Raw genomic sequence first — 13,186 nt, 5'->3', positions numbered from 1 at the left:
AACTACCTGAAAGGAGGTTGTAGAGAGATGGGGGCTGACCTCTTCTCCCTGGTGACAAGTGATAGGACGAGGGGAAACGGGTTCAAGTTACGTCAGGGGAGGTTTAGATTAGATATTAGGAAACATTTTTTCACTGAAAGGGTTATTAAACATTGGAATAGGCTGCCCCAGGGAGGTGGTGGATTCACCATCCCTGGAGGTGTTTAAAAAAAGGGTAGATGGGGCACTTAGGGACATGGTTTAGAAGTGGCTCTTGTCAGGGTAGGTTAAAGGTTGGACTCGATGATCTTAAAGGTCGCTTCCAACCTCAGCAATTCTATGATTCTATGATTCTATGATTCTATGATACATGTTGCTATATGAGAACCTCCCTGTTCAAGTGCAGACATTAATTTTTACCAGTGTTTATATTAAATGTTTGATTCTGTGCCACAATAACGTAAATTGAGGGGAACAGTGGGGATCAGTGCTACTCATACTATGTCTATATTATGCATGCATCTGGGGCTTTACCAAGACAGAAGGATATGAATTTCTGACAGTTACTCTTTTCTTTCTCCCCTTAAAATAAGTGTGGTATAAATATGTATTTATAGGCAGATTATGGTGGATAATTTAAGCATATTATATGTATGTTGTATGTGTTTTATATGCGTGTGCGTACATACGTTTGAAGGTAAAGTAAAACCATGAAATAAGAAATATTCCTTTTATTGACATTGTTTTCCATAACCAATAGGTATGTTAAAAGGTGATTAAAAAAACACTGCAATTCAAATAGATTATCAGGCAGTTCCCTCATCTAAATGAATGCCTATGTTTCTGGAAAAAGTTGCCTTTTTAATAGGATGAAGGTACCTTCTGCTGTGACTAATCTTATCCAACCATCTGAGAAAGGCATAGCAGGAAACAATTTATTGAGTGTAATTATTCAGTATGCAGGTAGCAGCAAATAACAAACACGAACTTCTTAGAGTTTACAGTCAGTAGAAGAAATACCTAATTACTCAGGATTTTTGCAAGTCTCTTTTTAGACCAGAGTCAACATCGAGCTCATGATCATCGATCATGATCTCCAGATCATGATGCACTATCTAGGAATAGTGCACCATGATCTGCTGTGGAAAGACTTTGGAACAACAAATCAGCATTGGTTATTGTTGCTGTATTTCTGTGACAGAGATAAAATGGATAATATAGTAGAATATGGATAATATAGCAGTCTCATTTTATGAAATAGAAGAACTCATATTTACTCAACCAAGTTGTTAATATATATATAAAATAATCCTAATTAAATGCTTCTGCTGCATTGTCCTCTTCTCTGGCTACATAAAATGTATATTTTTTCAATTACAGTATTTTTGAATCTATCAATTCATCATCGTCTAGATGGCTATTATCAGAAATTATACGAGCTTGATATATAAGATGGGTCAAAATGTCCTTTAGACTTCATAGTCCCTCCAAAAGGAAATCAAGTATTCATTACATTGATCTCTTCAGCATATAAAAAGGGAGCCTGAATGTGCCTTCCAGAAATTTGGCATGTGCAACGTACAGAATGCTAAAACTAATATTCCTCACTTCCTACTATTCTGCTCCCTTTTTGTCTTATTTGGCTGCTTCAAACAGCAAGATGACTATTCTGGTAAGAGGTTGGTTCTTATTTCTTGGCCTCATTCTCGTAAGATAAGAAGTTACTGGAAATAGACTGTAGCTGTTGTTCCCCTGAGAAAGAAACTTATTTTTGGAATGGGTTCCTCCCTGTCCCTCACTCTATCAATGTCTTTCAATACTAATTTACCTTCCAAGGACCTGAAGATCCTTGAATTTTACAATTTCATTTTAATCCCACACATAGTTTAAACTTTTTTTTAAGTCCTTGGATATGTAAATGCATTAAAATAGTAATTTACAATTTTTAATTAAATATTTTTAAAGATATTTAATTTCCTAGTAATAAACTGCTATTCTAAGCATCTTTATTCTAAGCATTAAGGAAGTTTAAAGCAAAGACAGTGCTGGTAGCATCATCTCTGTTTTGTACTTCCTCTTTCAGAGCCTTGAAATATTTGCAAATATATCACCTGGGTTGTTCATTTTATACTGTTTTTTAGATTCTTTAGTGGATATGCAAAGAATTTGTATGGCTGATAATCCTATAGACAATGCCACAGTGCCTAGTGTTCTGAAAGCTTGACAAAAAAAAAAAAATTGAATGTGGTAAGGGGCTAGTGAACAGTCACACTGGTTTTGGCATATTTTTTTCCTTGTTTTATGATATTTTTAATAGTGGTAACAGCTGTTCCGATTGCAATTTTATATTTAAAATCAAATTTAATCACCTTTACCTAAATGCAGACTCAATTTTGTCTTCCTTCTTTATTGCTGATACCACATCAAGAAACATAGAATAATCCCCCAGTAATAGCATTTTATTCAAGAACGTTCAGTGGGTTTCTAGGTGACCTGGATGTGTTATTGCATGGTATTTCATCTCCTTCGTTCTACCTCTTTTGCTTTACACAAATATTATTTAAACTGTAGGCTGGTCTCTTCCCATATCTTCTGCAGTTTTCAATGTCTTTCCTCCTATAAATATTCTTTGCCCTCCCTCTTTATGGCTCTTCATTGTCATGGTATGAGCTTAGTCCCATTGCTTTTCTCAGTTTTGTCATTCTGATATTTACAGTATCGGTGTTATTGGATGTGGTATCTCCTCTGATGCTAGCATATACATCCCAGCGCTGCTTTTTTATGGGGTTTTTTGGTTTGGTTTTGTTTTTTTTTTTAATGCTTTGGATTGGGTTATAGCTTCACTAGTATTAGACTTTGCTCTGACAACTTAACATGCCTTGCATCTATTATCTGTCCTAGCCTATATTCTTTGTAAAGCCCTGTACTCACAGTTTGATCACTCTATGAACTGCATCAAAAATAAACTCCATTTTTCCTTTTGCTCTTTCCATTCTCCTTTAAATGTTACTTTTTTAATACGGTATGCCTAGTAAATAGCATCAATTTTTTGTGTCTTTATGTGTAATCCATCTTTTGATGTCAGTCACAGATAGCACATAGACTATCAGGTATCCAAACCTTTGAATTCAGTAATACATGACTGCATCTGAGTTTCCACGACTGATTACTCTTAACGTTGTCACAGGGATTACAAATCCCATTGTATTGCATTGACATTTCCGCAGTTTCAGTTTAGCAGTTCAACCTTGCTGCTGTTTCTTGCACATTCTGAATACGTCCTTGTACATTATCATTTCCTTCATCATTTTGCAGGTATTCCTGGTGTTCTATTTTTTTTTTATTTTTACAATTTCTGTTCAGGATCCTTGACATTTAATCCCCATCCTTCTCGAGCTTCCACTCCAACCTTCTTAACTCTCCGCTGCATTTCTTCCTATTACTTCCCCAACTTTTCATCAGCTTTCCTCACAGCTAGCAGTTCAAAGGCATTTGGAAGACCGTTGTATTTTTTTTTTTAATTTCTCTGTACTTTCTTTCTGAAGAAAAAGCACATAGTTCTGAAGCAAGGAAAAGGCAGAGTTCCCAGCCTCCTAAGTATGAAAGGTCAGCCTGATCCAGGAGCTTTCAGAAAACCTTATTAAACTCTGTCTCCACATTACATTGTCTTTTAAAGTTCCCGAATGCAAATGTGTAACAGCCACCAAAAGCAAGAACAAATGCATATGGCTCATTAATACAAGAAATAAACCAATGCATAGAGTGGAAGTCAGAGTCATCATTTGAAAGTGCTTTGAGATAGGAAGGCCGCTGAATATTTGACAGAAATTATTGTCTCCAAATTACATGGCTATTTCTAATTCTCACAACAGTCCTTTGTGTCCTCCCCCCACTGGGAACTATTATTCTTGTCACAGAATTCATTAATTTTAATTAAGAAATCAATTTGAAAAAAAAAAAACAACCAACCAACATATTTTGCTACAACATTTTGAAATTCACATTCTTCTTTCTTCTTTCTCGGAGTGCGAAGAGGAGACAAATTCAGTATGACAAACGTTAATTTGCATAGTTTTGAAGCCAGGGACATGTAGTCACTCCAAGTCAATATGGAGACGCTAGCTTATCGTGTCCACGTACACTTGTTCATACACAGCACCATCTGATGCTTATGTGCTAAACAGAAATACAGGCGTTAAGCTAAAGTTGTCACACAAATTCAGCAAGGTTTGAAAATAATTATGGCACAGACAGTTTGGATCTGATCCCAGCCCTCAAAGATGTCACACAATTTCCATAAAGTTGAAACTTAAAAAAAAAAAAAAAAACACAAAAAAAACCCCAAAACCCCATAAATTTAAAACTTGGGGTGGCTGTAGACAACAAAACAGAGTTAACTCACTTAAAATAGCAAGGAGTGGAGAATTATGGGTAAATACTTTGAAATTAATTTCTATTTTCATTGGTAATAGTCAGGCCAAATTCTGCAGTGCTTAAAAGTGTGCTCTCTGCTAACTTTCTTCTGGCAGCCTGTGAGGCTGGTTCCAGCCCTGTTCTCTGCCAGATGGAGCGCAAAGAGGGAAACATCTGCCTGTGTCTGCCAGGGCACTGAAGACATGTCTAACCTAAAGTATGTGAATGCTCCTTCCAGAGCGGGAATTGGTGCACAAAAGAGGCCAGATAATATTCTCTTTTCTATCAGGGTGCCTTTATGTCACTGCACTCTACCAAAACAATGCGAATTGCTATAGGTGAGAGGTTGACCCAACGCTGCTGTAAAATCATTGACGTTCACACGGAGAACTTCCCTGTCGGGCACTCTATTGCCGGGGGGAGGCAAGGTAGTGGGATACGAGTTGATGTAGGCCAAAAAAAGAAGAACAAACTCTTCCAACCAACTCCTGTCTCACGGCCTTCTTTTGCAGTGCTGGGAATTAATCTGCTTTCGGTATAGTGCCACTGTTTCTAGTTATTTTTTAGATCCCAAATGCCATTTTTAAAAAGCCAGACATAAGACACAAGACAGCCAAGGAATCTGTTCTTCTCAGACCCCAGACCTGCGCTGCCGACCTGCAGCTGCCTTCATGCAAAGGCAAGCACCCAGCACATGGCTTCCCCGCTTCCTAATGCTCCTTGTACATTCAGGCTGCGCCCATTTGTGAATCGGTTCCTTCATTCTTCACACTGATGGGGCTCTTCAAACACTTGAATCCTATTCAAAACAGAAGGGCAGTTTCTAAGCCACATTTTGGAGGTGGCGGGATGCGCAGCGCGAAAGGTCTATAGCCGTTCATCTCAAAATGAGCAGCGTACCACAGACATCTGTTCTTAGTGCGCCTCTGCAATACGCTGCCTACAGCCAAGACGGCAGCAGCAGCAGGGTGAAAACCAGCAGCGCCGGTGCCAGCAGTTGGCTCTCGTCCCACCGTGGTCGCAGAAGGACATAAAGCTGTGGGGATTATATAACGTTTCTCTGAGTGATAAAAGAAAAGGGAAAAATCTCAGCGCACCCCTGCACTCCTGGAATTGAAAAGGAACTTGATTTTTTTTTATGTATTGATTTTTAAAAAGCAATACCAAAACACAACTGTTTCAAGGGGCTGCGAAGGGGAGAAAGGGGAATGAAATGATACTGAAAAAAAGTATGGGATATTTATTACCAGTGCTTGTTCTGTACCTAGTCTGCATTCGTAACGTATTCATCTACTCAAATCAATACGAGTTTGGGGTATGCAAAAGAATCTGGGACTGGGTTTAATTTTCATGCTAGTCAAAGTGATTTTTCTTCAATCTATCATATACTATATTTGACATATGGCTTTTCTCTCAATCAGTAATTGACTGGTACATGCTTTGTGCTCCAGTGAAGGTAGATTTAATTCAGTAGACAAGAGTGTGAGCTATTTTTGTCTTTTGAATGACAAATTTCATTTTTATAAGTTGTGTTGTAAAATTGTTTCTACTAATTTCACATTCTTCACAAGCTCTTGGGTCCCTCATTTCATAACTAATGTTTTACTTCAAGTGAACACGGATCTTGAAGACACCAAAGGTGTCTTGACATCTCTCAATAGACCATGACGGCCTCCTTCATTCTCCATATTTCTTAGTGTGGAGATATCCAGTGAAGGAAGAAACACAGGACTGTGGTAAACAGTGACTCACTGGTTTTTTTCAGTGATGTTTCCACTGGATTTTCATTACCCAGATTAAGTGGACTAGGGGATTGAGCAATTTACCTAACCATCTAGCAGAGAGATGCGCATGTTAAAAGAAAGTGTAGCAGTCATTTTCCATGAGATTTTTTTTTTTTTTTGGCTCAAACTAATTTTTGGCTCAAGATTAAATTCGTTTTTATGGTTTTAAAGGAATTTTGAAACTTGATTTCGTGTGCATTGTTTCTTTATGAAAATGAAGGGTTTTGATGAACAAAACTCATAAAAATAGATCTAGAGAAATGTCCTAATTAACATCCACTATTTTTTCAGTCTTCTAAAAATTTTGCCCTATTTGCTGAAGCTTTGTATTCTATTATCTTAAGAATTTATTTTAAGTTCTTAAGACTGCTCACTGCAAGCCATTCTTGGCTGTATTTCTGACTGCAAGCATCCCTTTACTTTTATTTTTACTGCTTCTTATATGACTGAGAGAAGCCAAATGAAAATCTTTTACTGGCAGTCTTAATATGAACAACATAGCAACTGGAGCTGTAGAGTACCACTTCTTGGCTAAAAACAAGTGGTGAGTGTGCAATGTGGAGGAGGGAGCAGGAGGAAAGGGAACTGCTGGGTCTCAATTTTCTTTTTCTTAAATGTTAAATATGCATGAAGTTAGTCTGACAGGGAGGAGATTACAAGAAATAGCATGGGTCTGAAACACGTGCTATAGATTCTCAGAGTGACCAAAAAGAACAGTCAGAAGACTGTCCTTTCCCTCATTTAGGAGAAAGATGTGAACAAGCTGCTTGAAGGCAGTGCAAAGTACAGCTGTAATTCTCCCATGCAATAATAAAACAATAGTCTTGCTAGACTACTAATAGGGATTAAAGAAAAAAAAAAAAGGGTAGTTAGAATTAGCCTCCAGGATTGTCCTCAACAAGCATTAGCTGCCGTTCCTCATCTGCATTTCTACTTAAGGGCAACACAGAAAGAGAGGAAACGTAAGGAGACGAAAGGGCTGGAGTTTAGGAAGAAGGAACTGCAGAACTGCTGCTGGGTGACGTCTTGTGCCTGGTACATGTCGTGCCAAATGGACCACAGGAAGGTAAAAGCCTGGGGGAGCACAAACCTGGGATCGGTCTCACACCTGGAATAGCAGCGGAACTTCCAGCCTTGGCTGTCCTTCCCACTAGCAGGGGAGCTAGATCCACTGGGTGGACGCTGGGTAGGAATGGATTTCTAGGTGACCTTCACATGAACCAAAGTAATCAAGGTGCCTAGATATAGCACAAATCCTCACTTCTTGCTGTGTTTTGTAAATTCCCATATATCCGTTTGTTCAGATGCTGATTTTTGTCATTAATTTTAATTAGATTAGTTCTAACACTGCAGTTAGAGGCATTCTGTTAATATAACAGAACAAAATAAACCAGCTTGCTCTCTCTAAACACTTTGCCATTTTAAGTGGAGTACCAGGAGAAAAAAATGAACCAAAACAAAACAAAAACGAATGTCACGTTACAAATGCAATGAAAAAAACAGCAACATCAATCCAGCCAATGAAAAATGCATTTCTGTTGATGCTCGAGGGCATATGAGAAGTGTTAAAATATATGAGTGAGGAAATGCACTCAGTCAGATGTACAAATGACAACGATTTGGGGAAAGATTCAAAACATTGTGAAAGAAATTCCAACAGGCATCAACAAGCAGAACAAATACACTTTCTCGGATATGATGTCTGGGAGGTTTCGCAGTAGCTCATTTGACCATATGAGGTGACGATATATCAGGAGATAACATTTTTACAATCCCAGCCTCTGCAGAAAAAAAAAGGATATTAAAATTTGCAGTAACGATGCTCATCTTAGTTTTGGATAAACCAGTCCCACTGAATTTTCTGTGCGTCACTAGCTCAACCATGTATTTTCCCTTGGTATATCTACCACCTGTGGCAAAGAATAGTTTCTACTTACCTTTTTTATATTCTTTAATATGTCATATTCAGCTTCATCACAGTCTTCAAATGACATTTTATTTTCTTGTGTGGAAGTAACACTAGTTTCTATTCCTACTAAGGATAAACTTTTCCCATGCTTTTTCAGTATCTGCCTTGTTTTTTTTTCTCAGTGACTGTGCTCTTTGTGGCACAGCCAGTACTAAACCACTACTGGGAAACTAAAGGTTTTCCTCTGCTGCACAGTGACAGGTTCTCCATGGATAACGAAAATGTAGTAGCTCTTAGGTGGTGATGCACTTCCCAGTTTGGGTGCTATTTGGCTTTAGAATCTAATTTAAAACTGAGCATGCTAGCAGCAGCGACCTCAACCCATGCATAATTCAGACTCTAATCCACTTCAGGGAAAGACAACTGAACTGGTGCCTCAGTACTACCGCTATTATCGCAGGGTCCAGTCCTAAGACGCTATGCATAATGGAAGAAGTCCCACAGAAATCAACATCTTGCTTGCATGGATACTTGTTTAAAGGTTGCAGGGCTGGAACTTTCTCAAGGGACCTCTGCCGCACAGTTCTTCCTATTGGCTCTGCAAAGAATTGACAACAGAGGTAGAAGGCATCTTGGTAGATATGGGGACTGGGCTTCAACTGCTTGTTATTGCTCTCATGTAAGAGTCTTGTTCGTGACAGAAGGGGGAAAAGGCTTGTCTCCCTCAGTTTTCCTTATGCACTGTCTATCATGTTCAGGTCAATCTCTTCAGCTCTTTGACTTGGAAGGACCCTTGACTAAGTATACAGTTGTTGCAGCTGTGATTTATGACAGCATGAGAAGCACTCTGCAAATTTGCAGATAACACTGAGCTGAAGGGGGAGTAGCCAATGAACTGGAGGGTGGGACTGTCGTTCTGAAGGACCTGGTCAGGCTGGAGTAATGGTCTAGCAGGAACCTCACAAAGTTCAAGAATGCGAATGCAAATACAAATCTTGCATCTTGGGGGGGATTATCCCGTGTACCGGTACAGCCCGGGGGGTGATCAGCTAGGAAGCAGCTTTGCACAAAAAGACCTGGTGGTCAAAGCAGGCAGCAGCTGAACAAGAGCCAGTAAAGGCAGCCAACAGCATCCTGGGCTGTCTTAGCAAGAATGTAGCCGGCAGGTCCAGGAGAGTGATCCACCACTTCTATTCAGCAGTTGTGAGACCATTTCTGGAGTGCTCTGTCCAGAATTTTGTCTCCCCAGTACAGGAAAAGTATTGACATACAGGAGTGAGTCCTGAACAGGGCAAGGAGGATTGTCAGAGCACTCGATGTATGAGAAGACGTTGAGAGAGATGGGTTTGTTCAGTCCAGAGAAGTAAAGGTTCAAGGAGACCTTATTACTTCCTGACCAGAGGACACAAAAATGATGGTGCCAGACTCTTCGCAGACTTGCGTGGTCATGGGGCACGAGGCAATAGAGAAAAGTTGGAACATGGTAAATTCTGGTTAGATATTAGCATAAGCTTTTTTACCAGGAGGGTGTTCAAACACCAGGTCATTGGGGCACAGAGAGGCTGTGAGATCTCCATCCTTGGAGATGTTCAAGGCCCGAGCAACCTGATCTGATTAGACCTGGTTTTAAGCAGTGGGTTGGGCTAGATGACTTCTGAAGGTCCCCTTCCAGACTAAATTATTCTTTGAGTCTATGGCTTATGGAAGTAGTGGTACAATGTATGAGAGAGAGGGAGAGAGAGAGAGACAAAAGAAAAATAGAGAGGTCAGAGAGAAAGGGGGGAAAAAAGGTTAAAATAGTCAAACCACTAACTGGAGAAAAAACAGCAGAGAAAGCGTAAATGCTGATATCCTAAGAAAAAATATCTCTGTTGAGAGACAGGGTGTCATTTGGGAAATTAACTACTACTTTTTTTTTATAGCATTTTTACTTTTTACTTTTTTTTACTTTTTACTATAGCGTTTACTTTTATAACATCCTTTAGTATCTTAGAAAAATACTACTTGTTGGAAATGCTTTAAATTAGCGTTATTCTATTTTAAATTATATGTAGAATAATACATTGTATTTTAAAAGGTATTGTTTTTCCCAAGTGTATCACTTAGAAGTCTGAAAATGACAAGATTTAGACTGATTTAATTCAGCTGTTTCTACGTATGTACTGAATGATGTTAATGGTAGCATACTAACTTAATATATGAGCATGAGCTACGTTTCCAGAGGATCCCTGCCTCTCCAAGGAAATGAAGCAGGCAGGCAGTACTTCTTAGAAGCTTTCCTATTTATTTATTGCATTTTACCTCCATACTGGCTTTTTATTGAGTACAACAGTATTAATTCTGTTGGGATACTTCTGTGGCCTTTGTGACTTTAGCATATGGGTTCTCATAGACAGTAATGAACACCTCTGTCAGATCTGGAGATGGTATATTTTCTCTGTTTCATATGAGGGACTTCACGTACAGACTGATCGAGATTCCTTGAAACTGTCCACTGATGGTAATACAAATTTGGGTGCTTTGCACTCAATATTTGAGACTACAAATGATATTACAAGCTTGTAATATCATACGTGTTTAAAACATCCTTGCAATCGATTTCATTTGTCAACGTGAGCTCCAAACCTGAATGCAGGCAAGTCATTCAGACATTTCAAAAATGAGTAATTTGTACAGTGGAAATCCATGTTGTGTAAAATTACACTGACCCGCAACTTATGTCATCAGCGAAGGTTAGGTTTTCGTAGTGACACAGGAGAGATCCTTATCACTTGAACTAATAGCTTCCATAGATATTCCTTCTGTGGACTGACCCCCCCCAGGGAGGCAGGGCAGAGACTTTTCCAGGTGATTTCATATCCATTCACTAAAGGAAAAATGATGGTCACAGTACTCCTTAAGTCAAAGATAAACTTCCGAGGCAATGGTGCGTATTACTTTGTGATGAACTCTGCTATTTCAGGTTTTCCTTGCTGTCTTTTCCTATTTTGCCTCTATTCACGTAATCTTTGCTTGTACATTTACGCTGTCTCTGTCTCCTTCTTTCCAGCCCTCCTTGCCCTTCTGTGAAGGCCAGGTTCCCTCCCTAACCCTTGAACCCTTGATGTCTGATGGTGCCTTAGGACCCAGCCGCCCCTCCACTTGGGCTGTTTCTCCCATCCTCCTTGAGCAAAACATCTCTGAGGTGGGGAGACATGTCCGTTCCCACAGCCGGCTCTCCCAGGTACTTCAGGAACAGTGGGTGGCCAGAAGGCAGAGGCTGGAGTGTGCCCGAGCTGATCCATTTGCTGATACACTATTCTTTCAGACACAGAAGCTGTAAGCAGATGCAGCATGCTCACTACAGATGAAATCCTTGGAGAATTTAAGATGCAAACACATCTCTCTTGAGCATAGGAAACTGCAGTGCGTTGTGCAGGTTGTGGTTGGGTTTGTGGGTTGGGGGAGCTGTATGCCGGCTTTCTGCTTCTCAGTGAGAAATCTGTTGAAGTTGTTTGTTTTGGGTTTTTTTTGTAGATAGTGAAAACATATATTTTTCAGACTACATATGACTGAACTTTAGGTGGAACTTTAAAAAAAATATAAAAAAATCAACCTGAGGCAGCTATGTTGCAGAGGCAACTCCAGCCCAAACAGCAAAGGTTTGATAAAGTAAAAAGAAATTGACTCTTGTACAGAAAGTGCTGGCAACATTAACTATAGGCGCCAGTGCTATTTCTGTATATAATATCCCAAGTTTTCATATATACTGGTCAACTGTTGACATTTTCTCCTCCTTTTAATGAAATACTAGAACAGAACCATGATCCTGTATTTCATACAGTTCTGGGACAGTGTGTTTCGCTTGGAACACCTATGTTCTTTATTAATTTTAAAATCCTTTGTCTTTTTTTTAATTATATTTGCCATGTTCTTCCAATAATTAACATTTTACAATTGGGAGGCAATACCAACATGACTCAAACAAATTAATTGGCTAACACAATTAATGTCTGGTACATACCTACGGAAATAATACCAGACATCAAAAGAAACCCACCAAAACAACCAATCACAAAATCCAAAATCCAAACATCTAATTTCCCTCCAAGTTCTAGCAGTAACAGGTAAAGGAAATGCATTTCTTCTTCAGGATTAATGACAGACTGGCGTTAGCTGATTCACTGATACCTATGGCTTAGAGCCCTTAGAAACACACCTAGCTTCTGCTAACATCACACTGTTTGTATATGCACTTTGATACAACTACTACGGTATCAGGGTACTGAGCTTTGATGGTTGTGTTTTTAACAGAGGAAGCACCTAAATAGTTAAGAAAAGGATAAATCATTGCAATACACTTAAGTGTTCTCTAACGGGGACAAGACCTCATACCTAACTCCTATAAACCGCCATATGAACAAAGCTGTTTGTGCTCCAAGGAGCTTGCAATGTAAATAATATTCTTTCTTTCTCTTTCTGCCTTAAAGGACTATTAACAGAGTGAAATGAAACTTGGAAGAAAGTTGTGTAAGCCATTAGGATTTAGTCCTGCACCTTTTGAAATTAATGAGAACATTCCCATAGTTGGATGAAAGAAAGATCATGATCTCAGAAAGAAAACTGAAGCTTTGGGGGGGGGGGGGGAGCTAAATAATATTAACAGGGATATTATAATTAGAACTTATGAGACAGATTTTTTTCTGTTTCTTCACTAAATGATAGCTTTCCTGGCTTGATTTTTTCCCTTACCGTTTTATAGTTCTGACTCAAATGTAAGTAGCAGCATTTGCTTTCAAATCTGCGGGTTGACTCTTCCTCCTCTTCTTTTTTAATAACCCTTAATGGACATTAAACTCTGTCTCCGTATCTGTGTGTGTTTCTATCTCATGAGGGAGAGCTGCTTTAGACTGTGAATTATACTAGTACCCATGTTTAATAACTAAGCAAAACATTTGCCCTTGACATTCTCAGCACCGTAATGCTAATTAAGCAAAATAAACAGAGATGAAATGAAAACTGGGTAAAGTACTCATCCTTCCTCAAGATTTAATTTGGGATCAGAAACGCCGCTGACAGGAGAGGGAAGCGGGAACTGCAAGTACGTCCGCGCGTGGACAAC

The sequence above is a fragment of the Chroicocephalus ridibundus genome, chromosome 1 (genome assembly GCF_963924245.1).
Source record: "Chroicocephalus ridibundus chromosome 1, bChrRid1.1, whole genome shotgun sequence".
Lineage (NCBI taxonomy): Eukaryota > Metazoa > Chordata > Aves > Charadriiformes > Laridae > Chroicocephalus > Chroicocephalus ridibundus.
Note: the sequence above shows the minus strand (reverse complement) of the source record.